The 27,966-nt window shown below is 50.2% G+C and overlaps 1 protein-coding gene across 15 annotated transcripts in view; it reads left to right on the forward strand.

Moving 5' to 3' along the window:
- FNBP1 (formin binding protein 1) overlaps positions 1-27,966 on the forward strand; it is an 887,470-nt gene that overhangs the window by 370,458 nt on the left and 489,046 nt on the right. The gene's annotated exons all lie outside the window — the stretch shown is intronic.

Consider the following 27,966-nt stretch of genomic DNA (forward strand, 5'->3'; position numbering starts at 1 on the left):
GACCTATTAATACGGGCTCTGCGGCTTCCAAGAGGTCCATATCTAGATGGATTGTGTCTTGCATTGTCCTAGCGTATCAGTTGTCAAACAGGTCTTTGTCAGGAAGACCGAAGGCTCATTCTACAAGAGGGAAAGCTTCCACTACAGCTCTCCTTAGAAATGTTTCTATGGCAGAAATATGTAAGGCAGCTACATGGCGTTCAGTTCATACCTTTACTCGCCATTACTGTCTTGATTCAGACACACAGGCAGATGCTCAGGTTGGGCAGGCATCGCTCAGGAATTTATTTGCTTATTATAGCTAAGATATGTGTGTCAAAGCTGTTATTTCCTTTTTTCTGCTCGCTCGCTTCTAAGTGGGTATGAGCTTGCTATTCTATTCAGTGCTTATGACTATTAATGATTATCCCCTGGAAGAGACAGATTAGATACTTACCTGTAATCCTCGTGCTCTTCCAGGGGTATACTCATTAAAGTCATAAGCACCCTCTCGCCTCCCCGGGCGAGCAGTGGTTTTATGGTTTAATATGTTATTATTGCACTTCCATATGCAGATACCTGCGAGGTTTACTGTACCGTATAAAAGAACTGACCTAACTGTCACCTGTGGGGCATGATGGGAGCAGAGTTCTCCTGGAGGCCTTAAAGGCAAAGTGTTCAGATTCTCTGAGGCCTTAAAGGTGAGGTGTCAGTCTGATTTTCTGTACAGGCATATTTTTTCTATATGCAGCCTGCTTAGGCTAATTGCCTTTCATTACGGGTTCTTTGATGAAAATAAAAGGTTTTGCTGTATATGGAATGCATTTTAGGCTCATGCCTGTTTATTGCATTGTTTATATGGTTTATTTTCATGCTGCAGAAAGTATGTAATGATGGCCTTATGTTATGGTTGGGCTGCATATTATTGGTTTATATGTGTATAATTTGTTTAGTACTATGTACTATTTTTTTTAAATATATTTACACATATGTATGTATTTGGTTATGTGTTCCGGGTTCCCGCTCATGGGCGGAGATTATTCAGTGCTTATGACTTTAATGAGTATACCTCTAGAAGAGAACTAGGATTACAGGTAAGTAACTAATCCATCACCTCCATTGTCATATTGCGATCACCTATCATCTCCTTTGTCGTGTTGTGATCACCTATCATCTCCTTTGTAGCGTTGTATCACCTATCACCTCCTTTGTAGTGTTGCAATCATCTATCATTTCTTGTGTTGTTGCGATCACCTATCACCTCATTTGTCGTATTGCGATCATCCATCACCTCATTTGTCGTGTTGCGATCATCCATCACCTCCTTTGTCGTGTTGCGATCATCCATCACCTCCTTTGTCGTGTTGTGATCATCCATCACCTCCTTTGTCGTGTTGTGATCATCCATCACCTCCTTTGTCGTGTTGCGATCATCCATCACCTCCTTTGTCGTGTTGCGATCATCCATCATCTCCTTTGTCGTGTTTTAATCATCCATCATCTCCTTTGTCGTGTTGCGATCACCAATCTCTTTTGTTGTGTTGCGATCACCTATCACTTCCTTTGTCGTGTTGCGATCACCTGTCACCTCCTTTGTCGTGTTGCGATCACCTATCACCTCCTTTGTTGTGTTGCGATAAACTATCACCTCGTTTGTCGTGCTGCAATCATCCATCCTCTCCTTTGTCATGTTGCGATCACCTATCACCTCCTTTGTGGTGTTGCGATCACCTATCACTTCCTTTGTCGTGTTGCGATCACCTATCACTTCCTTTGTCGTGTTGCGATCACCAGTCATCTCTTTTGTCGTGTTGTGATGATACCTGCTCACCGCAGCAGCCTATTTCTTGATGATTAGACAAGCTCATGTGTTGCGATCACCAATCACCTCCTTTGTTGTGTTGCGATCTTCCAGCACCTCCTTCGGCGTGTTGCGATCACCTACCACTTTCTTTGTCGTGTTGCGATCACCTGTCACCTCCTTTGTTGTGTTGCAATAAACTATCACCTCGTTTGTCGTGCTGCAATCATCTATCATCTCCTTTGTCATGTTCCGATCATCCATCATCTCCTTTGTCATGTTGCGATTATCAATCATCTCCTTTGTGGTGTTGCGATACCTATCACCTCCTTTGTGGTGTTGCGATCACCTATCACTTCCTTTGTCGTGTTGCGATCACCTATCACCTCCTTTGTCGTGTTGCAATCACCTATCACTTCCTTTGTCGTGTTGCGATCACCTATCACTTCCTTTGTCGTGTTGCGATCACCAGTCATCTCTTTTGTCGTGTTGTGATGATACCTGCTCACCGCAGCAGCCTATTTCTTGATAATTAGACAAGCTCACGTGTTGTGATCACCAATCATCCCCTTTGTTGTGTTGCGATCACCTGTCACCTCCTTTGTTGTGTTGCGATAAACTATCACCTCGTTTGTCGTGCTGCAATCATCCATCATCTCCTTTGTCATGTTGCGATCATCCATCATCTCCTTTGTCGTGTTGCGATTATCAATCATCTCCTTTGTGGTGTTGCGATACCTATCACCTCCTTTGTGGTGTTGCGATCACCTATCACTTCCTTTGTCGTGTTGCAATCACCTATCACCTCCTTTGTCGTGTTGCAATCACCTATCACTTCCTTTGTCGTGTTGCGATCATCTATCACTTCCTTTGTCGTGTTGCGATCACCAGTCATCTCTTTTGTCGTGTTGTGATGATACCTGCTCACCGCAGCAGCCTATTTCCTGATGATTAGACAAGCTCACGTGTTGCGATCACCAATCATCTCCTTTGTCGTGTTGCGATCACCTATCAGCTCCTTTGTTGTGTTGCGATCTTCCAGCACCTCCTTCGGCGTGTTGCGATCACCTACCACTTTCTTTGTCGTGTTGCGATCACCAATCTCTTTTGTTGTGTTGCGATCACCTATCACTTCCTTTGTCGTGTTGCGATCACCTGTCACTTTCTTTGTCGTGTTGCGATCACCTGTCACCTCCTTTGTCGTGTTGCGATCACCTATCACCTCCTTTGTTTTTTTGCGATCACCTGTCACCTCCTTTGTTGTGATGCAATCACCTATCATCTCCTTTGTCGTGTTGCAATCACCTATCACCTCCTTTGTGGTGTTGCGATAACCTAGCACCTCCTTTGTGGTGTTGCGATCACCTGTCACCTCCTTTGTCGTGTTGCGATCACCTATCACCTCCTTTGTCGTGTTGCAATCACCTATCACTTCCTTTGTCGTGTTGCAATCACCTATCACTTCCTTTGTCGTGTTGCTATCACCTATCACTTCCTTTGTCGTGTTGCGATCACCAGTCATCTCTTTTGTCGTGTTGTGATGATACCTGCTCACCGCAGCAGCCTATTTCTTGATGATTAGACAAGCTCACGTGTTGAAAAGACTTGCCAAGACCATTCTGTTTATTAATTTTCTGTCCTTGCGCATACGTGTGCGAAGGACTGGGGGCAGTTGTTTCAGCACTGTGATGTTACCTGAAGACTTAAGCAAACAATGGGCCAATCTTAATATTTTCAGTTCTGGATATGATATTCCTTTGGAGTACACATTGAGGACTTACCGTACAGTTCATTGTTGGACAGTTGCTACAAAGGACATCCTTTCTTGGCGTAGTCTGGGCACTTCCAAGGGTGGAATGGATTTCTCTATTTGAATTTAAGGCCCTTTTTAAAGCTCAGTTAAATCGCCCAAAAGTATCCATGCGCTGTTGGCATCACTAGAGTGATTCCTCTAGTGAAAGGGTTTGAAAAGGCTGTAGACAGATTTTCAGGCTCTTTCCACGCTTACACTGATGTGTCCTTCCACAGATGGGCATTGAGGTGGCTGTAGTAACAGAGGTGGCTCTGCCTCCCTTACATGTGCCCTAGAACCAGCTGCTGCGGGGGCGGGGGGGGGGGGGTTGTTATACCAGTAGCAGTGATCCCTGGGGAAGAACAGGGCTGTGGGAATTCAGCTTGGTCTGCTCCTAAGTTGGGTAGGCAGTGTAATGAGTTGAGTGATTTGGGGAGGGCGAGATAAAGGCATTACTGTGGACAAGTCTGGGCCATGTCATCATTTCATGTAAGATGGTCTATCCCAGACCTCAAGCACAATCTAAGTGCTGCTGACTTACATAGAGTTACCTGAAGGAGTGCAGCCGGAGGGCCACAGAGCAGACATGCAGGTTGAACATTGATCGTGTTGAGATCCGCTGGACCCCACGGTTTAGGTAATGGGGGCCTGGACATAGTATTAGATAAAGACTTAAAGACCCCTAAGTGATGTAAGTTCAGTGCCCCGGACACAAGGTTCACCAAGTCCTATGAAGAGAATCTGAGGCTCTATGGTGTTGGACGCCCCAGACCAGTCCAGAAGGACCATCATCTTATCTAGCATGGCCACTGCTACCGTCGTTGCCAGGCTCAGACTGCACCCAGCTTGTATGGATGTAAAATACTGTGGGTCTTACCAAACTCCTGAAGTCTTAACATGTGGAGAGAGGTTTCTTATTTCTAAGGGTGCCTTTGTTAGAGTTTTAAACTGCACCCTGATTGCATTGGATACACAAATACTATGGGTCTTACTAAACTCCTGATGTTGGTGGTATGTCTCTCTCACCAAGTCTTAACATGTGGGGACAGGTTTCCTAATTGTAAGGGTGCCTTTGCTAGAGTTTTAAACTGCACCCTGATTACAATTGGATACACAAATACCGTGGGTCCTACCAAAGTCTTGAAGACTGAACATGTGGAGGGAGGTTCCTTAATTATAAGGATGCCTTTGTTAGAGTTGTAAACTGCACCCAGCTTGCATGGATGTAAAAAGCTGTGGGTCTTACCAAACTCCTGAAGTCTTAACATGTGGAGGGAGGTTACCTATTTATAAGGATGCCTTTGTTACACCCTTTGTTACACCCAGATTGCATTGGATACACAAATACTATGGGTCTTACTAAACTCCTGATGTTGGTGGTATGTGCCTCTCTCCAAGTCTCAACATGCGTGGACAGGTTTCCTATTTGTAAGGGTGCCTTTGTTAGAGTTGTAATCGCACTCAGATTGCATGGGATGTAAATTACCGTATGTCCTTCCAAACCTCTGAAATCCTAACACGTGGATAGAAGTTTGCCCCAGTATTGGAACTTTCATAGATTCCCATGCTTTTGTATCATTCCCCGCCGTCGAAATGGGATTCTCAGTAACAAAAATAACATAGCAGTAGGTACAAAAGAGAAAGAAACAGGCCTAGGCCTCATTCCCTTTTGTAGCATATCTGCCTCTTTTTGTAAAAGAGACCAAACTTAGGCATCAGCCAATCAGAAGAGCCTCACCCCATAGAACCCTCCTGAAGGAACCTCAGAGCCTCAGATTTCCTACCGCACGTTGTGCTAGGGAGTCTCCTTTGAGCTCTGCTCAACATCTACTCTTCAGAAGTTTTCTTCAGGTTTTTTCTTCAGGTTTTCTTCAGATTGTTAGCTGATCCTTCCAGGATTTCTGCCAAGGAGAAAAAGAAGGCCCTTTTCAAGCCATGTTCCACCTGTGGCAAGAAAAGACTATTCATTGAGGATAAGCATAAAGACTGCATCTATTGCCTCTATCCTGATCACAAGGCTGCGGACTGTAAGATCTGCCACACCTTTTCAACCAAGACCCTCCGGGACCGTGAGGGCAGGCTTCTGACATGGCTCCATAGGCTGAAGTCCATGAAGGATACTGTCTCCAGCGACAGTGAGGACACTGCATCTGCGTCTTCAACAAGAAGGTCAGTCAAAAGGGGTATCGGTTCCCCTTCTCCTTCTGTGGAACATCCTTCTAAGGCCTCAAAAAAGACTCCCAGAGGATCTGAGAGCCAGGGTCCAGGCGAATCTCCTCACCATGGTGAAAAGGAGAGGGAAGGACCATCTACGCCTTCGAAGGGTTTGAAGACTGATCCAGCCTAAAAAAAACCCTCTTCCCCATCTTCTGGAAAAACTGACAGAGGTTCAAAGGCGTCGTTGATGAAGGCGTTGTCGACGGAGGCTCCGTCAACGAAGAAAAAGAAGCCTAAGCTGAAACTGGTTCCGTCGACGGGCTCGTCGACGGGACAATCGACGACGACAGGATCGTCCACGAGGATGGAATCGTCGACAACAGCTACAACAGCGTGGACGAAGGAGTCGTCGACGACTGCATCTTCGACGAAGATGCCGCCGACGACGATGGTGACGACGAAGAGTTAGTCGACGGTGGCGACGACGACAGTGTCGTCGACGAGGGCCTCGACGACGGCAACATTGACAATGACAACGGTGGGGATGTCGACAGTTTCGTCGTCGACGGCAGCGACGACCCCTATCATGTCGTCGAGTATTTCTGTCGACGATGCATATTCCGTTGACGACGGCTGCATTTTCAGTTCCATAGCATCAGAGAAGAGAATCACTATTTCAATTACCAGAATTACACCGGACATGACATCTCCGAGAAAGGTAACCCCCTTGCTACCAGCACTGCTGTTTGATGAGGATGAGTCAGAAGAGGAGGATCAGAACTCATATGACTACGCTGACAGTCCTTCTCAACTTCTGGTCAAGTACCAGGAAACGGATTCAGAAGGAGGGTATGACCAAGAAGGTGATTATCATCATCATCATCATCATCATCATCATCATCATCATTCTGACCAACCACAACAATATTCAGGTCAAGACATGGTTTTGGTCCCATCTTCTTTCCTTCAGGACCTCCACCGGATGCTGCAGGATTACAAATCTAAAGCTGCAAAGCCTGCTCCGGCTCCAGTTGCGCAACCCGTTCCTGTCCCGGCGCCTACCTCAACGGTTGTTCCTGAGATACCAGCTCAAGTGTCCCCTCAGCCACAGGCACCAAGTCCACAAGAGTCTTCCAGACCAGCAGACACCCATGATTATTCCTCGAATGAGGATCATAATTCGGACGATGAAGCTGATCAAAATTCTGAATGGGATGAGTACATCATTCCGGACCCTCCGTCTCCGTGTCCGGATCCGGTGGATTCCCCTCCAGCGGACATAGGAGGATTCCATCAGCTGATGGAAAGAGCGACGGTCAGATTCAAGTTGGCAATGCCTGCGGTGGCCTCTGAATGTTTCTTGTATGATTTCAAGGAAGCCTTATAGGAAGTCGACAAGGTCCATACCAATAGTGCAGCATCTGTGGGATGAAGGCCTTAAGGCAATGAAAAATCCAGCGACGGTGGTCCCTGTACTACAGCGTCTAGATAAAAAGTACAAAGCGCCTGACGATGGTCCAGCTGCCTTGAGGGGCCACCAAAACCGGACTCTGTAATTTCTCAAGCGGCACAGAGAAAATCCTGCAACCCCTCTGCTCCTTTAACAACTCCTCCGGACAAGGAAGGAAGGAGATAGGACAATGCCGGAAAAGATTCTCTTCAATGGCGAGTCTTCTGTTGCGGGCAGCTAATGCCCTAGAGATATTGGGCAGATATGACCACCAACTATGGTGTGATGTTGCACCGTTCCTGGATCAGCTTCCTCCAGAATCAAAAGTAGAAGCTGTAGGAGAGTAGGGTCTGCAATCCTATGATCACCCAGATTTTTTGCTTTTGTTTCACTGGTTTACGACTTTCTCTGGCTGCGGGCCTGCCAATCAGACCCACAGCCTGGCTGTTCTCTTTCTAAATTACGAGATGTACCCTAGGTGCATTTACCAATTGGTGCTGGGCCACCTTATCAGACCCTGTAACTCAGGGCATAGGTGTACCCAGGGCCGCCAGGGGCTGCAGCGTGTATTATGCCACCCCTGGCTGGCCTCCTAAATTTGACACAACTGGCTGCATGACAGCTGGGGCGAAGTCGTGTAATCACCCTTTGCTTTAGATATAGTAGCCCTATATCTAACCCTCCAATGGACACCCGAGTTCCTATCAGTCACTCCTATGGCAGGCCTTGACAATCCTGAAGGCAGAGTGCATGGGCTCGTGTGAACTAAGCTCTGGCCCGAGCCGAGCCCGGTTGCAGCTTGCGGAATCAAGACCCAATGGCTGTTCCATGATAACGCGTACCATATCGGTAACTTCGGTGTCGCGTTATCAAGGCATGTCGAGTAAGGTGTCATACGAATCGGGATGCTGCCCTCTCACCAACTCTGGCGACGAGGTTAGCATTCCGCCCTTCTAGAGGGACACGACATGTACGTAACTGTGAACCCCGGTTAAAGTTAACTAAAGCCTCAGCTCCACAAAATGGATGCTGCCACCACAGACACGAGTCTGACCTCCTGCTGCTGGGAGTCCTTCCAGCGAGGAGCACTTGGACAAAGGGTTTCCTGTCAAGGGCGGTGTTCGCACCGTCCCAGACAGGGTTTGTGTATTCTGGGTAGGTAGGGCTTTTGCGAGAAGGTGACTGCGGAGTGGCACCCCGGTGCTCACTACGCATCTGCCGGTTAGAACCAGTTCCAGGGGCGACAGCCCTGGCCTGGGGAAAGTCCGGCAGGGGAGAGGGGTGTAACTACCCCCCTTCCCGGTCCCACCCTTAGGGCAGGACCTAGTCATGTACCCACCCCTTTCTTTAGGATAAAGGTCGGAGCGGGGACCCTTCCAAATTAGATCATCTTTGAATCAAGAATACTTTCTACGAAAGGACTTCAAGACTCTTCTCAAGATTTCTCCCTTGTGGCTAAGGAGTAGTCACCCTGCATCAGCGGGCACCATCTAAGAACTCTGCGGTTTGCTGTAAGTCCTTCCTCAAGGAATCCGACGGCCCAGCTCGACGAGAACCGGCTTCCCTGGCACCTCTGACCTCTACCCCCGTCATCAGCTCAGCTGTGATCTGTGGGTGCGACGAGACCTCGAGGGACCGGCCATCATCAGAACCTGCACGCTCTTAAAAACCAGCACGACCATCGAGGTAACTCTCTGGTGAGTGCTCTGGGGTCCGAGAAGCCCCGACCCTGAGCCGCTCCAGCACCGAAGTGCAGTCTCCCAGCATCTCCACGATCTGCGTGGGGCCCTTCTGCTCGCTGCTCAGCACGTTGTCTGGTCACTAGCCGCTGGCTTGTGTCCTTCTGTGACGACATCCGAAAATCAACACTGCCGGTCTGGTTGCTCCAGACTGGCCCTTGCTTCCATCTTTTCGAGAAGCACCCCGGACCCTCCTGGTCCACTCAAGACGCCGACAGCGACATCCGTCGTGGGACAGCTCGCACCTCCACCGTGGTCGCCGACAACGCCTCCTGGTCCGTGAGACTGCAGAGCCTAGCGTCGCCCACTCACCTGGTCGAGGTGACGGCCAACCGGTGCCTTCCTGGTACCCTCTGACTACTGGCTAGTAGTACGAACTTGGTCCCCTCTGCTTTCAGGTTTCATCAATCTCCGATCCAGGCTTGGATCTCTACGAACTATTCATCACTGGTCGCCGGCCAGCAACTCCTTTTCTTCCGGCTCCTGGCTCGTCAGCGAAGACCCCGACGCCTGTAAGACTTGCAGCCGCAGCCCTCGTGGCTAGGTAACTCGGCACTTCGGTGCCTGCATAGCCTCCTTACTCTAGGGTCCCGAGTCCCGCGCTTCCGACTTGCCTTAACCTTTCCGTGTCCCCGGACACTTGTTTTAAACTGTGCACTTGAAGTATTTGCTAAAGAGATTTGGTTTGTGCTTAGTACCCTGTCCTCATAAAGAGTACAGGGCTGTTGTGATTCTTAATAAATATACTGTTTATTTTCATAACACTTGTGTGGTGTCCTTTCACTGGGTGTTCAAGGGGTACATGTGTGGTAAACAGCTGGCTTAACGCGCCCTCTCGAGTCTTTAGCCTTAGACTGCTCGTATCCACGCTACTAGGATAGCTGGTCTATAGGTTGACTTACAACCAAACACCATAAGGGTCGTTGGAACGATACATAGCGGTCGCTAGAATAGCGAACGTTGCATATCGGGCCAACTTCTCACATTGGTGGCAGCGGTGGGATTTGAGCTTGCTGTTGTTTTACCACACGTATCCTAAGAATATCTTGTTGAAAGATCACACAAGTACTGTTAGTACATATAACTAAAGCTTAGAATACTCTGAGTTCTACTGAACCAGCTGTTGTAGCTCCTCAAGGCTTAGCACACCTTGGCTACAGCTCTTAGCAAGGGAAAAGTAGGTAAACACATAGTGTAGGTAGGTGCATCACTTACACCACACTAGAAACAGTATGTCGGACAAAGGAGGAAACTCTGAGTCTCCCCTTGTGTCAGTTGACCCTCCACAGGTCATCCCGTCAAGATATACTGCGCTTAACTTCCATGAGTTACGACAAGTATGTACCTCTAGGAAGATTAAGCAAGGGGCTAACCCCACCACCTCCTTTCTGATTGGTCTCCTAGAGACTTATGATGCCAGAAAGGCTGAGAAGCTTCTTAGCCCTTCTAATCCAGAAGGAGGCATGCCTCCCCTCGAGGGAACCCGGGACGATCCTGACCTCATTCACCTCGCAACTGAGAACGAAGATGGCGAGGAGGATGAGGATGAGGATCTCTCTGGGGACGAGGCAGATAAGGGACAGGTAGAAGTCGTCAGACTGACACGGTCCAACTTAAGCAGACATGATAGTGGTACTGGGGGACCCCCGGCGCTACTGTCAGGTGCGCTTAACATTGGGAATGGACGAGTTAGGTCTCTATCAAGAGGCTCTAACAGATCCGTTCGAACCAATGGCTCTCGCAACTCTTCTCAAAGAGGGATGACGTCCCCTCAGAGGAGAGTGTACGAAGCTAAGGAAAGGGCAGCTAATCTGAGGATCGAAAGGGAAGAACTTGCCCTGGCCAAAGAAAAGCTTGCTTTTGCTAGAGAGCAACAGTTAAGTGGGGCAGTCCCCACTGGTGGCAGCAATGTACCTAGTAATAGGGAAAAGAGTTTCGATACGAAACACCTTGGGAAGATAGTGCCCCCCTTTAAACAAGGGGACGACATCCACAAATGGATTACTGCTTTGGAGAGGGCCTGCACTGTGCAAGGTGTTCCCCAGAGTCAGTGGGCAGCTATCTTGTGGCTCTCCTTTGAAGGTAAAGGAAGAGACAAGCTTCTCACCACAAGGGTAGAGGACGCTAACAATTACCAAGTCTTGAAGAATACACTCGTTGAAGGGTTCGGCCTAACCACTGAGCAGTACAGGGTGCTGTTCAGGGATACCCAGAAAACGCAGACTCAAGACTGGTCTGATTTTGTCGATTGTGCCACTAAGGCTTTTGAGGGCTGGTTGCTGGGCAGTAAGGTTACTGATTACAAAGGATTGTACAATTTGATGATGAGAGAACAAATTTTAAACAATTGTCAGAACCAGTTGTTGCATCAGCATCTTGTCGACTCGGATCTGACCTCTCCCCAAGAATTGGGGCAGAAGGCAGACAAATGGGTTCGTACGAGAGTTAAACAGAACCAGGGCCAGAATCAAGGTGGTCAGAAGAAAGCAGACCAGAAGGGTAAAGATTCAAAGGGGGAACAAAATGACCAGAAGTCTTCGACAGGTCCCCAACAACCCAAAGAGGGTGGGGGTCAGGCTCCCCAAAAGAAGAAAGAAGGCCAATCCAAACGATGGTGCCAGTACTGTAAAAGTAAATCTCACTGGTTTAGTGAGTGCACCAAGAAAGGAGGAGGGCAGACTCCTGCCACTGCAGCCCCTAAGGCACCTGTGCCCCCTAGTACAGTCAGCAGTGGTAGTGCGCCTCCCAAGGGTTTAGTAGGGTTAACCCTGGGTTCTGAGGGGCGTGACAACTTAGTTGGCACACTCACTCAGGCTGTCCTTGTCAGTACAGGGGACGTGGACGTGTCCCCTGACGTAAGCCCCAATACTTTGGGCAAATACAGACAGACGCCTTTCATAAATGGAAAGATGGCTCAGGCCTATAGGGACACTTGTGCCAGCGTCACCATGGTGACGCCTAACTTTGTGGACCCTGGACAGATCATGCCAGGTACAGAATTCCTGGTGACCAATGCAAGCAATGTCACTACCAATCACAGTATGGCAATTGTAGCTTTCTCCTGGGGAGGGGTAACTGGCCAAAAGAAGGTTGTAGTTAGTCCAGACCTCCCAGTGGATTGTTTGTTGGGCAATGATTTGGAGTCGTCACAATGGTCAGAAGTGGAGCACCGGACTCACATGGAAATGTTAGGTTTGCCAGCACATGTGTTCGCTGTGACTAGGTCACAGGTCAGGAAATGCCCCACTGAACAGGTGCTGGATCCTGGAACAACGGACCAGACACCTCCCAAGAAAAGGAGCAGTAGGGTTAAGGCTGCGCCTTCCCCCTTGCCCCAGGTCGAGGATCAAGTCTCAGAGGAGGCTGACCTACAGGAATTGAGGGAAACTGAGCCGAGAGAGTTCGAACTTGATCAAGTTGAATTCTTGGGCTCAGGGGGACCCTCAAGGGAAGATCTGGGGAAGGACCAGTTAGACTGCCCTTCTCTTGAACCCCTCAGACAGCAGGCTGCTGCTGAGGCTGCTGGGAACGCCACAGGTACCCACAAGGTATACTGGGAAGATGGACTCCTATACACTGAGTCAAGAGACCCCAAGCCTGGCATGACCAGGAGGCTGGTCGTCCCCTTGTCTCAGCGTGGTTTCCCACTTACCTTGGCCCACGAGATTCCCTTAGCAGGTCACTTAGGCCAGACGAAAACGTGGGACAGGCTTGTCTCGCACTTTCACTGGCCTCACATGAACGAAGATACCAAGGAGTTTTGCCGCTCCTGTGTCACTTGCCAAGCCAGTGGTAAGTCAGGTGGCACGACAAAGGCCCCCCTTATACCAATGCCTGTGGTGGGGGTGCCCTTTGAACGGGTGGGGATCGACATCGTCGGTCCCATGGAACCACCGACAGCATCAGGGCACAAGTTTATACTGGTGGTAGTGGATCATGCCACCAGGTATCCTGAAGCTATTCCCCTTAGGACCACTACAGCACCTGTTGTGGCAAGAGCCCTAGTTGGAGTATTCTCCAGAGTGGGCTTCCCTAAGGAGGTCGTCTCCGACAGAGGTGCAAACTTTATGTCGAGCTACTTAACTGCTATGTGGAAGGAATGTGGTGTCAACTACAAGTTCACTACACCCTATCATCCACAATGCAATGGGCTTGTTGAGAGATTCAACAGGACCCTAAAAGGGATGATTCATGGACTACCGGAAAAGCTTCGGCGTAGATGGGACGTCCTGATCCCCTGCCTCTTGTTCGCCTACAGAGAGGTCCCACAGAAGGGGGTTGGCTACAGCCCTTTTGAACTTTTGTACGGGCATCCTGTAAGAGGACCCCTGTGTTTGGTGAAGGAAGGATGGGAGAGACCTCTCAAAAAGCCTGCAACCAACATAGTGGACTATGTGCTCGGCCTCCGCTCGCGGATGGCTGAATACATGGAGAAGGCATCCGAAAACCTTAAGGCCAGCCAAGAACTCCAAAAAGCTTGGCATGACCAAAAGGCTGTCTTGACTGTTTACCAGCCCGGACAGAAGGTGTGGGTGTTGGGGCCAGTGGCCCCAGCAGCACTCAAGGACAAATGGTCCGGGCCCCACACCATCCTGGAGAAAAAGGGAGAGGTCACCTACCTGGTCGACCTGGGAACTCCCCGGAGCCCCCACAGGGTGCTTCATGTCAACAGGCTAAAAGCATATGTCGACAGGAAGGACATGAGTTTGCTCATGGCCCTAGATGAGGGACAGGAAGAGGAGAGTGACCCTCTCCCCGACCTGCTCTCTCAGAATCCTGACGATGGCTCGGTAGATGGTGTTGTCTTTTGTGGCAGCCTCTCCGAACATCAACAGAGCGACTGTAAACAGGTTCTTCAGTCGTTCCGACATCTGTTTTCTCTGACACCCAGTCAGACCGATTGGTGCACCCATGAGGTCGACACTGGTGACAGCTTGCCCGTAAAGAGTAAAATCTACAGGCAGCCTGATCACGTTAGAGACTGCATCAAAAGTGAAGTGCAGAAAATGTTGGAGCTGGGAGTCATTGAACTCTCGGATAGCCCTTGGGCTAGTCCCGTAGTTCTAGTGCCGAAACCTCACACCCAGGGTGAAAGAGGTTTTGCGTAGACTACAGGGGTCTCAATGCAGTCACTAAGACTGACGCCCACCCAATACCAAGGGCAGACGAGCTTATCGATAGATTGGCTTCGGCCAACTACTTAAGTACGTTTGACCTGACAGCTGGGTATTGGCAAATCAGGTTAGCTGAGGACGCCAAGCCTAAAACCGCGTTTTCAACCCCTGGTGGGCATTATCAGTTCGTGGTGATGCCCTTTGGTCTGAAAAATGCACCTGCCACCTTCCAACGGTTGGTGAATCACGTCCTTACTGGGCTGGATGACTTCTGTGCGGCGTATCTTGACGATATTGCTGTCTTTAGCTCCACCTGGGAGGATCACCTGGTCCACCTGCGGAAGACGTTAGAGGCACTGCAAGCAGCAGGTCTCACTATCAAGGCCACCAAGTGCCAGATAGGGCAGACACAGGTTGTATACCTGGGCCACCTTGTAGGTGGAGGTCAGGTTCAGCCACTGGAGAGCAAGATACAGTCAATCAGGGACTGGGCTCCTCCAACCACCCAGACTCAGGTTCGAGCTTTCTTGGGCCTGACTGGTTACTACAGGAAGTTTGTCAGGAACTATGGTTCCATCGTGACACCATTAAATGAACTGACAAGTAAGAAAATGCCAAAAAAGGTTCAGTGGACAGCGAGCTGTCAAAAAGCATTCGATGACCTAAAGCAGGCCATGTGCACGGCGCCTATCCTCAAGAGTCCGGACTACTCCAAACCATTCATTGTCCAAACAGATGCTTCTGAGTTGGGTGTGGGAGCTGTTCTTTCTCAACTGAATTTTGATGGTCAAGACCAGCCCATTGCTTTTATAAGCAGACGGCTGACCCCTAGAGAGAAGAATTGGTCAGCTATTGAGAGGGAGGCCTTTGCTGTGGTTTGGGCCCTGAAGAAGCTGAGGCCATACTTGTTTGGCACTCACTTCAAGATTCAGACCGACCATAAGCCCCTCTTGTGGCTAAATCAGATGAAGGGTGAAAACCCCAAACTGCTTAGGTGGTCCATTTCCCTACAGGGGATGGACTTCACAGTGGAACATAGACCTGGTACTGATCATGGCAATGCCGATGGGCTCTCCAGATATTTCCACTTAGAACAAGAAGACTCACCTGGTCAAGGTTAGCTAGTTGTTCCGACGTTTGGGGGGGGGTCATGTAGGAGAGTAGGGTCTGCAATCCTATGATCACCCAGATTTTTTGCTTTTGTTTCACTGGTTTACGACTTTCTCTGGCTGCGGGCCTGCCAATCAGACCCACAGCCTGGCTGTTCTCTTTCTAAATTACGAGATGTACCCTAGGTGCATTTACCAATTGGTGCTGGGCCACCTTATCAGACCCTGTAACTCAGGGCATAGGTGTACCCAGGGCCGCCAGGGGCTGCAGCGTGTATTATGCCACCCCTGGCTGGCCTCCTAAATTTGACACAACTGGCTGCATGACAGCTGGGGCGAAGTCGTGTAATCACCCTTTGCTTTAGATATAGTAGCCCTATATCTAACCCTCCAATGGACACCCGAGTTCCTATCAGTCACTCCTATGGCAGGCCTTGACAATCCTGAAGGCAGAGTGCATGGGCTCGTGTGAACTAAGCTCTGGCCCGAGCCGAGCCCGGTTGCAGCTTGCGGAATCAAGACCCAATGGCTGTTCCATGATAACGCGTACCATATCGGTAACTTCGGTGTCGCGTTATCAAGGCATGTCGAGTAAGGTGTCATACGAATCGGGATGCTGCCCTCTCACCAACTCTGGCGACGAGGTTAGCATTCCGCCCTTCTAGAGGGACACGACATGTACGTAACTGTGAACCCCGGTTAAAGTTAACTAAAGCCTCAGCTCCACAAAATGGATGCTGCCACCACGGACACGAGTCTGACCTCCTGCTGCTGGGAGTCCTTCCAGCGAGGAGCACTTGGACAAAGGGTTTCCTGTCAAGGGCGGTGTTCGCACCGTCCCAGACAGGGTTTGTGTATTCTGGGTAGGTAGGGCTTTTGCGAGAAGGTGACTGCGGAGTGGCACCCCGGTGCTCACTACGCATCTGCCGGTTAGAACCAGTTCCAGGGGCGACAGCCCTGGCCTGGGGAAAGTCCGGCAGGGGAGAGGGGTGTAACTACCCCCCTTCCTGGTCCCACCCTTAGGGCAGGACCTAGTCATGTACCCACCCCTTTCTTTAGGATAAAGGTCGGAGCGGGGACCCTTCCAAATTAGATCATCTTTGAATCAAGAATACTTTCTACGAAAGGACTTCAAGACTCTTCTCAAGATTTCTCCCTTGTGGCTAAGGAGTAGTCACCCTGCATCAGCGGGCACCATCTAAGAACTCTGCGGTTTGCTGTAAGTCCTTCCTCAAGGAATCCGACGGCCCAGCTCGACGAGAACCGGCTTCCCTGGCACCTCTGACCTCTACCCCCGTCATCAGCTCAGCTGTGATCTGTGGGTGCGACGAGACCTCGAGGGACCGGCCATCATCAGAACCTGCACGCTCTTAAAAACCAGCACGACCATCGAGGTAACTCTCTGGTGAGTGCTCTGGGGTCCGAGAAGCCCCGACCCTGAGCCGCTCCAGCACCGAAGTGCAGTCTCCCAGCATCTCCACGATCTGCGTGGGGCCCTTCTGCTCGCTGCTCAGCACGTTGTCTGGTCACTAGCCGCTGGCTTGTGTCCTTCTGTGACGACATCCGAAAATCAACACTGCCGGTCTGGTTGCTCCAGACTGGCCCTTGCTTCCATCTTTTCGAGAAGCACCCCGGACCCTCCTGGTCCACTCAAGACGCCGACAGCGACATCCGTCGTGGGACAGCTCGCACCTCCACCGTGGTCGCCGACAACGCCTCCTGGTCCGTGAGACTGCAGAGCCTAGCGTCGCCCACTCACCTGGTCGAGGTGACGGCCAACCGGTGCCTTCCTGGTACCCTCTGACTACTGGCTAGTAGTACGAACTTGGTCCCCTCTGCTTTCAGGTTTCATCAATCTCCGATCCAGGCTTGGATCTCTACGAACTATTCATCACTGGTCGCCGGCCAGCAACTCCTTTTCTTCCGGCTCCTGGCTCGTCAGCGAAGACCCCGACGCCTGTAAGACTTGCAGCCGCAGCCCTCGTGGCTAGGTAACTCGGCACTTCGGTGCCTGCATAGCCTCCTTACTCTAGGGTCCCGAGTCCCGCGCTTCCGACTTGCCTTAACCTTTCCGTGTCCCCGGACACTTGTTTTAAACTGTGCACTTGAAGTATTTGCTAAAGAGATTTGGTTTGTGCTTAGTACCCTGTCCTCATAAAGAGTACAGGGCTGTTGTGATTCTTAATAAATATACTGTTTATTTTCATAACACTTGTGTGGTGTCCTTTCACTGGGTGTTCAAGGGGTACATGTGTGGTAAACAGCTGGCTTAACGCGCCCTCTCGAGTCTTTAGCCTTAGACTGCTCGTATCCACGCTACTAGGATAGCTGGTCTATAGGTTGACTTACAACCAAACACCATAAGGGTCGTTGGAACGATACATAGCGGTCGCTAGAATAGCGAACGTTGCATATCGGGCCAACTTCTCACAGAAGCAAAGGTGGTCTTACAGGAAGGGAAGGCTACATCAATGGAGATCATCGACTGTGCCATGGACATTGCCACAACAGCGTTTCGTTCTCTGGCGGGGGCTGCAGTCCTTCGTCGCCAGGGGTGGTTGAAGGCGACCTGGTTTCGACCCGAGATCCAAAATAAGGTCCTGGATCTTCCTTTTGATGTAGAAGCACTATTCGGGAAATTGATTGACGACACTCTCTAAGACATCAAAAAGGACACTGAGATCACCAGATCTTTGGGTACGCTTCATTACCGCAAGACTCCTTTTAGAGGGTCCAGAGGCAAACGTACAAACTACAGAGGATCTTACCAACAACAGAGATACTCACCCTACGGCTCAGGTTCGCAACAATACCGCCAGCCTTATCAGCAAAGGCAGGGCCAATACTCCGCTGCGTAGCGCTCTGCATTACTTGGTTTGGTGTGAATTGTTAACTGTGACATATCCGCATTGCCTGGCCCGTGTAGCACTTTTTCATTTGGGAAAGCTCCGCATTGCTATCTTTGTGCCTGTAATTGACATTGTGCCCGTCTTCCACCGCCAGCTCGCATCCCCCGATCCTGTTGTTTTCCCCTCGTCCATTTTGTTGTGCCTGCAGCCCGTCCCTCCCCCTACGCTCCCGCCTCCCTGCTCCCCCTCCCACGCTCCGCCCCCTCCACCTCTCCACTTATGTCAGATGCACCAACGCGCAGCGTCCACGCGCTACGGCCACGCCGAAGGTGTGCCAAAGGTAAGCCCGTCTACGCCCGTCCGCGCCTGGACCGCGCCCAGCGCCAGACCCCCTGGTCCCCGTAATGCCCACCCCTCCCGCATTACTTACGATGCCACCACCCTCCTAGCCCTTAACCCTGGCCGCTCCCCCATCTGCGTCCAAGCCGCTCCTGGACACACCCATGGACCCTTTTCCTGCTACTCCTGCAAGTTCGACGGCACCAAGTACAACTCCTCATCTACGAACACACAACAGATATCCGATCCCAACCACCTACAATGCTTCCTGCTCAACACCCGCTCGGTCCACAGACACGCCATTGATCTCTGGAATCTACTCGACACCATCTCTCCGGACGTCGCCTTCCTAACAGAAACATGGATGAATGCCTCTTCAGCCCCAGACATCACCATCGCCATCCCGGAAGGCTATAAGATCATTCGCAAGGACCGTACCGGCCACACAGGAGGAGGCATCGCTATCGTCCATAAGAAATCCATCCGCATCTCAACCAGCTCTGACGTCAATCTCGCCAACTCTGAACACCTTCACTTCCAGATCCACACCGACCCCAAGACCACACTCAGAGGCACCCTCCTTTACAGGCCACCAGGACCCCGCGCACAATTTAGTGAAGACATCACGGACTTCATCACTCCACACGCGCTCCCCTCCGAGGACTACATCCTTTTGGGAGACCTCAACTTTCACCTTGAAAAGAACAACGACCGCAACACCACCACCCTTTTGGACAACCTCGCAAACCTCGGACTTAAACAACTTGTCACTACCCCCACCCACATCGCAGGTCACACACTCGACCCTATCTTCACCTCCAGCAAGCATGTTTCCTTCAGCCACACCACAGCTCTCCTTTGGACTGACCACAGCTGCGTTCACTTCACCTACAACAAGCCCACATCCAACAACCACCCCCAACCCACTCTGCAAAGAAACTGGAACAAAATCACCATCGACCAGATCTCCTCATCGCTTCTTCAAAAGCCCCCCGCCCACTCCTCAAACCCAGACCAAGCAGCCACCAACCTCACCCAATGGTTATCCAACAGCGCCGACATCCTAGCACCACTGAAAAAACGACAAATCAAACTAGGCAGCAAGAAGGCCTCCTTGTTCAACGATGATCTTAAGAAATCCAAGAAACTCTGTCGCTCCCTCGAGAAGGCCTGGAAAAAAGACCCAACCACCAGCACCAAGGACGCCTTCAAAAACGCCTCCCGCATACACCACCAACTAATCCGAAATGCCAAGAAAGCAAGGAACTATTCAACATCGTCAAGGAATTTACCAACCCCTCAGCCAACTCCAACGACATCACCCCCTCTCAAGCCCTCTGCGACTCCCTAGCCTCATTCTTCCACAACAAAATTGCAGACATCCACAACAGCTTCGACAACCAACCCGAAGACCAACCCACCCAATCCCCTGCAGGACCCCCACCCCCCCTGAACATCCTCAATGACTGGAAGCCAATCTCCACTGAGGACACCATCCGTCTGATGAACTCTATCCACTCAGGATCCCCCACAGACCCCTGCCCTCACCACATCTTTAACAAAGCAGACTCCATTATTGCACCCCACCTCCGAGACGTCATCAACTGCTCCCTCAACTCCGCAACCTTCCCGGAAAGCTGGAAACATGCCGAACTCAGCGCCCTCCTGAAGAAACCCACAGCTGACCCCACCGAACTCAAAAACTATCGCCCTATCTCACTCCTTCCATTCCCGGCCAAAGTCATCGAGAAAGCTGTCAACAGCCAGCTCGCCGCATTCCTCGAAACCAACAAATCCCTCGACTCCTCACAGTCTGGCTTCCGAGCCAAGCACAGCACCGAAACCGCCCTCATCGTAGCAACAGACGACATTCGAACTCTACTGGACAATGGAGACACAGTCGCCCTCATCCTCCTCGACCTCTCCGCAGCCTTCGACACAGTCTGCCATAGCACCCTTCTACAGCGCCTCAAAAACATCGGAATCCAAGGAAAAGCACTGGAATGGATCAACTCGTTCCTCTCCGGAAGAACCCAGAGAGTCCGCCTTCCACCATTCAAGTCAAAGGCCACTGAAGTCATCTGCGGCGTACCTCAAGGGTCCTCACTCAGTCCCACCCTCTTCAACGTTTACATGAGCCCCCTCACGGCCATCGCACGACAACATAACCTCAACATCATCTCCTACGCCGACGACACTCAACTGATCCTATCACTCACCAGAGACCCTAACACGGCCAAAACCAACCTACACGAAGGAATGAAAGAAGTAGCCGAATGGATGAAGCACAGCCATCTGAAACTGAACTCAGACAAAACAGAAGTCCTCATCTTAGGTACCTCCCCCTCCGCCTGGGACGACTCCTGGTGGCCAGAGGCCCTTGGAAAAGCACCCATCCCGACGGACCACGCACGGAACCTGGGCGTCATCCTGGATTCCTCACTCTCGATGAACAGACAAGTCAACGCCGTTTCTTCATCTTGCTTCAACATTCTTCGCATGCTCAAAAAAACATTTCGCTGGATCCCTACCGAAACTAGAAAAACAGTCACCCACGCTCTGGTCACGAGCCGACTGGACTACGGAAACACCCTCTACGCCGGCACCACCGCAAAACTCCAGAAAAAACTACAACGCATCCAGAACGCCTCAGCCAGGCTCATATTAGACATCCCGCGTAAAGAACACATCTCTGACCACCTGAAAAACCTTCACTGGCTCCCCGTCAATAAGAGGATCACTTTCCGGCTCCTAACCCACGCACACAAAGCACTCTACGAAATCGGACCCGAATGCCTCAACACACGACTATCCTTCTACACCCCCTCCCGCCAGCTACGATCCTCCAACCAAGCCCTTGCCACTGTACCTCGCATCAACAAAACCACCATGGGAGGTAGATCCTTCTCCTACCTAGCAGCTAAAACTTGGAACTCACTTCCCACTCACCTTCGCCTTACTCAGAACCACCTAGCATTCAGAAAGCAACTCAAAACGTGGATATTCGACAAGTAACTCCCCACCCTTCTACAAGCGCCTTGAGACCCTCTGGGTATGTAGCGCGCTATATAAATCTTTTGACTTGACTTGACTTGACTACTCCAATTACTCCAGGCCTAACAACAGAGGAAAGCAGGCTCGCCAGGCAGTAGCGTCACTAGGGTTGGTGTCACCCGGTGCCGGTTACTCATGGTGTCACCCCCTCACGACTTACCACATGGACCTCCTCCGTTCCGAGTCCGCCGTGCTATTTCAATGGGGGTTTTGAGTTTGGCACACAGTTAGTGCCTGGACATCATGGTGGTGCCGCCTGGCATATGCAGTGACCTTCAGTACCAATTCCGACCCCCACGCCCTGCATTTAACCAAACCACCAGAGGTGAATGGCGATTTGTTCTGCCCTGTGTATTTGGAAGCTGGAGCCCATTGCTGGTCTGACGCATTACCTCTGAGAAAAAGACAGAGCAGCACGTCGTAAAGTCTGTACACATCCTGTATCACAGTAACATCGACACGTAAAGGTCGCATGCAGAATAAAAAGGCAATTCCAGATTTTTACGAGAACATGTTCCTCTAAGCATTACTGTATCTCCGTATTGATGCCATCGGAAAGCCCTCAACTTGGGTGCCCATTTACTCCCGTGCGTGCCCGCAGCCCCATCTCAGCGCCACCGAATCGCTTTGCCATCTGCACAAAAAATCCATCTCATTAACTAACTGCACACCTAATCACTAGGCCTCATTTACTAACTGCCCCCGTGGAATGAACAGGCATTGCCGAGGAAATGAAAACGTCTCACACGTGCATGCTTCTGACATCCACAAATTACTCAGGCGATATATTAACGGCACTGCGAGCACCTGTCTATCTCACAAGCTGCTCAAATACCGGACATGTCCCCATTTTAAACAGATTCAACGATCTTGAAAAAAGTGTGAATCCACCTCGGCAGGATGAAGGTCCATGGGTGCTGGGAAGGCAGTTGAAGGAAAGCGCCTGGACCTAGCTGTCTGACTGTAACGAGGTCTTCCGCCTGATAGTCCCTGCATGGGTGGGTGAGGAGTTGGGAGAGTAAAGAGGGTCGCTTGGGCCTAATGTTCCTGAGTGGGCCGCGGCAGGGGGAGAGGGTCTTCCCCAGGCTTGGCGGCCCTTGGCTGCTTCAGAGGAGGGCATAAGAGATTGGGGGTAGCGAAGGTCAGGGTAGGGAAAGAGAGGGCTGTCTGGGGACTGATGAGTTGTGGATTTTTGGTGTTCCTTTAAGAGCTTCCTTTGTACTGGTGGTAGCCCGTCACCTCTTGGGCCGGCCTTGGGGACTGGGAGCAATACGATTGCATCTGATTGTGTACCACTGCACTGCCACATTTCTAACTTCATTAATTTAAATGATATTTCTCTCACCTTGGCATCCGGACCCAAGTCAGTTCCAAATTTGAAGGGGAGACGACGGCGCTCGTGAATCAAAGAAGGTGGTGACATTAATAATTCTTATTCTAGCAGCGCCGCGCGCAAGCACTCCCCTACCGCCGAAACTGTCTCGTCTCCTCCCACAGACGTGGTGATGGCGTGCACAGCCGTGGCGCGTCAGAGGAGCACAGCGCGCGGGGGCTGTCCCAGGGCCGTCATTGGTGGTAGCGCTAAAGATTGACGGCCCTGGGACCCACAAACTGCACATCCGCATCATCACATCACCATAGGTGGTGCGTGCGTGCGTGGCGACTTGCTGCATTCACAGCACTAACTGCAGTATTTAAATTTATAAGTAGGTGCTCACCGTGCGTTTGCGGCTTGCACTATAATGAAAGCAGCACTGGCAGCAGAGCAGAGGTGAGGCTGCACTGTCTGTAGTGCAGAGCGAGCCAGCCAGTGTAACCAGATTGGTGTCACCCCCATGATGGGGTGACACCCGGTGCGGTCCGCACCCCCCTAGTGACGCCGCTGTCGCCAGGGACGTGATACGTCCAAACGACAATAACGGCCTCCTGGCTCTTCCTACTGGACCCTCCTCCAAGAAGTCATCAGTTGGAGGCAGGGTATCCCAATACCTTCAGAATTGGTCCAAGATAACATCGGACCGTTGGGTGCTCAACATCATTCGAAAGGGCCATACCTTAGAATTCACTCAAATCCCACCATCCAAGCCCCCTGCAGCCACTCCATCGAAACATATGCGGCTTGAAGGTCATCAAATGCTCCTGAAGGGGGCAATAGAGCTGGTTCCCTCCGACCAAAGAGGACAAGGATTCTATTCCAGGTTCTTCCTGGTAAAGAAGACGCTAGAGAAATGGCGCCCCATTTTAGATCTCAGGGAGCTCAACACCTATCTCATCTCCCTGTCTTTCCGGATGGTCTCTCTTCCAGGCATCCTGCGGCTGATCAATCCGGGGGATTTCATGGCCATGCTCGATCTCGAGGATGCGTACTTTCATGCACCAATTCTCCCAGTGCACAGAAGGTTCCTACGATTTTCAGTAGCCAAGAGCCATTTTCAATTCAAGGTTTTACCCTTTGGTCTTCGCTCGGCCCTGAGGATCTTCACGAAGGTGCTGGCGCCAGTAGCTGCTTTCCTGCAAAGGAATCATTTTCAAGTCTTCCCTTACCTGGACGACTGGTTGCTGAAGGCCCCGTCCAGGAGAGCTGCGCGAGACGCGGTTCAGGCATGTACAAACCTGTTTCAAAATCTAGGTCTCACTTTCAACAAAGACAAATCATCTCTGGTCCCTTCCAAGGAGGCACGTTTCCTGGGAGCCATCCTGAACTCAGAACTCTCAAAAGCTTTTCCAACCCTAGAAAGACAGAGAAAACTGCAGTCCATGGCTCTGGACTTACGAAAAAGAAGGTGTCTTTCAGTACGTCGCTACAAATCTCTGCTGGGGGTAATTTCGTCATGCATACCTCGATTCCTCACTGCAGACTGCGAATGCGTCCTCTTCAGGAGCAACTGGGCATCCAATGGATACAGATTCACGGATAATTCGACGACAAGGTGACAGTCACTCCGACAATGAAAAGAGCACCCCTGTGGTGGTCAGAGCAGAGAAACCTGTCCCAAGGTCTATCCTTCGTAAGTGATCCGTCTCCTCAAGTAGTGACAACAGATGCGTCGTTGGATGGCTGGGGAGCGGTGATGCAAGACCTGCATGTCAGCGGCCATTGGTCTCCTCACGATCGTCGGCTCCACGTCAATCTCTTGGAGCTAAGAGCAATAAAACTGGCTCTACAAGCCTTTCTCCCTCGCCTAAGAGGTTCACAAGTGCTCATCAGAACGGACAACACCACGGCCATGCATTACGTGAACAAGGAAGGAGGAACCAGGTCTCTCCCGTTGTCGCAGGAAGCTCAGGAGATATGGGAATGGGCGATCCTTCACGGAATGTCGCTGCAGGTAGAACACTTGCCAGGAATTCTAAACGAGAATGCAGACAGACTGAGCAGGTTATCCTCAGTCAGTCACAAGTGGGAGCTAAAACAGAGAATTCTAGAAGAGGTTTTCCACCAGTGGGGCAGACCTGCAATAGATCTCTTTCCAACGCCGACCAACAAGAAATGCCGGTCTTATGCAAGCAGGTTCACCACCGAGGATCATTGGGGAATGCGCTTTCTATAGCCTTGTCAAGGACATTTGTCTACGTGTTCCCCCCCATCCCACTGATCCTGAGACTGATCAGGAAGATCAAAGTGGAACCATGCAGGATGATCTTGATAGCCCCTGCTTGGCCGAGACAGTTCTGGTACACGGAGCTTCATCTGATGTCGCTGGCTCCTCCGCTCCCCTTGAGGACTATTCCAGACCTTCTCACAATGTCAGAAGGACATATTTGGCATCCAGATCCGCAGTCATTACAACTGACAGCATGGCTCCTGAGCAGCGAGAATTTATGAATCTCCCCATCTCGAACGAGATTAAAGAAGTCCTCTGCCAGCCGAGAGCTCCTTCCACGACTTACCGCCTCAAGAGGAAGAGATTTTGCATTTGGTGCACGAGAGAGAAGATTGACCCCTTTTCTTCAAAACCTCATCAGCTTCTCCCTTATCTTTTGTCCTTGGCTGAGTCGGGACTGGCCCGTTCATCTATAAAAATTCATTTGGCGGCAATTTAAAGGTACAGACGGTTGGAGTCTGGACCTTCGTTGTGGTCTTCCAGGATTGTACAGCAATTTCTTAAAGGCTTGTTCCGGGTCTATCCACCAGTGAGGCCTCCGCCTCCTACTTGGCACCTGAATCTAGTCCTCACTCAACTCATGAAAAGCCCATTTGAACCAATTCATCGATCAGACATGAAGTTCCTTTCATGGAAATTGGCTCTCCTTCTTGCCCTCACATCGGCAAGGCGTATTGGGGAATTGCAGGCTCTCACAATCCAAGAGCCTTTCCTGCAATTCAAAAGGTACACCGTTATTTTGAGAACTAACCCAAAGTTCATAGCCAAAGTGCCCTTGGACTTCCACTTGATCAAGCCGGTTATTCTTAAGGCTTTCTTTTCTCACCCAGCTACACCAGCGGAGAGGTCGCTACATTCTCTGGATGTACAACTATGTTTAAAATTCTATTTGGATCGCACCAAAGGATTTCGGAAATCCTCCCAATTGTTTATTGCTTTTGGTGGTCCGAGCAAGGGTCTCCCTCTGTCAAAGCAGGGGATTGCAAGATGGATTACCAGAGCCATTCTACATTGCCATACTGCAGCAGATAAACCACTGACTGGCAGGGTTCGAGCACATTCCACAAGATCAGTGGCTTCTTCAACAGCTCTCTTTGCGGGGGTGCAGATTAAGAACATTTGCAGAGCTGCTATCTGGAGCAGCTTCCACACCTTTACTAAGCATTACTGCTTGGAATCCTTACAACAAGAAGATACGGCAGTGGGCCAGGCAGTCCTGAGCAACCTCTTCCACTAATTGGTGAGCTTTCCTATCTATCCCACCTTCCGTTATTTTGCACATTTTGTATCTTTTATGTCATGTTGGTTATTGCAAGGGATGTTATGACACAAAATGTGTTTTTTATTGCTAACTGCTTACTACTCTGATACAAATGCATGGGAATCTATGAAAGTTCCAATACTGGGGCAAGAAAACAAGTTACTTACCTGTAACTTTGGTTCCCCAGTATTGGTAACTTTCATAGATTCCCATGCGCCCACCCACCTCCCCGGGGAAAGCTCAACCTTCAGCAGATATGGTGACTGTTACACAACAGCTACGAAAATCTGAGGCTCTGAGGTTCCTTCAGGAGGGTTCTATGGTGGAGGCTCTTCTGATTGGCTGATGTCTAAGTTTGGTCTCTTTTACAAAAAGAGGCGGATATGCTACAAAAGGGAATGAGGCCTAGACCTGTTTCTTTCTCTTTTGTACCTACTGCTATGTTATTTTGTTACAGAGACTCCCATTCCGACGACGGGGAATGATTCAAAAGCATGGGAATCTATGAAAGTTACCAATACTGGGGAACCAAAGTTACAGGTAAGTAACTTGATTTCTTTCTATGTGTTAAGGTGCCTTTGTTAAAGGTGTAAACTGCACCCAGATTGCATTGTATACACAAATACTGTGGGTCTTACTAAAGTCCTGATGTTGGTGGTATGTGCCTCTCTCCAAGTCTTAACATGTGGGGAGAGGTTTCCTTTCTGTAAGGGTGCCTTTGTTAGAGTTGTAAACTGAGACAACAAGTGGGAAACAAGTCTAGTCTCCGTGAGCAGCTTGAGAGTGGTGGCTGGACTGTCCACCACAGCAAGGACAGAGGGATGCTGTCACTCAGCGGTGACCCTAAATATCTCAATTTCAGCCACAACATCATTGCATTTATCCTTAGAGCCCTTTGTTTTTTACGCTGTATAGGAATTAGAATACTTTAATATGGCTTTTTAGAAATATTGGCAGCAATGAGAGGATTTCAGCTCACTGCGCTGGCCATGATTGATACACTCCCTTTCGTCTGCCTTAGGCGCTGACCTGCATCTATCCGAATGTTGGTGTCTTTCCGCAGGCCACGAGGTTTAAAATCAATACTCCAAGTCTACATTTGCATTGATGGGTCTAAATTTTGATTCCCACATCATAGTTGTGTGCAGAAACTCGTGTAGCGCTCCCTGTCCAGTTAGATGCCTCTTGGCACTAGTCAGAGGTGTAAACAGGGAGAGGATTTGTACAGTTTCATCATTTTTATAAAGGCAGCACCTTTCTTGTGTCCAGACATCTCCATGAAGGGCCAAGTAGAGCCTCAGTATGTAACCTCTGCAATCACCCCATTCTAACTCTTCCCCACTTTTCATAGGGGCACCTCTGAATGGAGGCTCGTGCCCTGCTCACCGGATAGAGGAAAGAACCAGCCTAATGGTCATATCTGGGATTCACCAGCATTGGATCTTGCATAGATTCACATCCTTGAATCAGTCCCTGTCCTCAGGCTGGGAATCCCCAATAACTTGGTACGGGGTGAGTGTGAATAGCCGTATAGGAGTTTATTAGGACCACTAGGACAGTGGATTACTTGTGTTGAGAATGAGGGCAGGGTGTGATCTGATCACTAGCAAGGGGCTCGTTAGAAGGGTCCATTGATGTTAGAAGTCAGGAAAAGAGTCTAAAAGGAGCAATATTTTGATTTAGTAACTGCAGGAAATGAGTCAAGTCCGTGAATTCT

The sequence above is a fragment of the Lissotriton vulgaris genome, chromosome 5, assembly GCF_964263255.1.
Source record: "Lissotriton vulgaris chromosome 5, aLisVul1.2, whole genome shotgun sequence".
NCBI classification, from domain to species: domain Eukaryota; kingdom Metazoa; phylum Chordata; class Amphibia; order Caudata; family Salamandridae; genus Lissotriton; species Lissotriton vulgaris.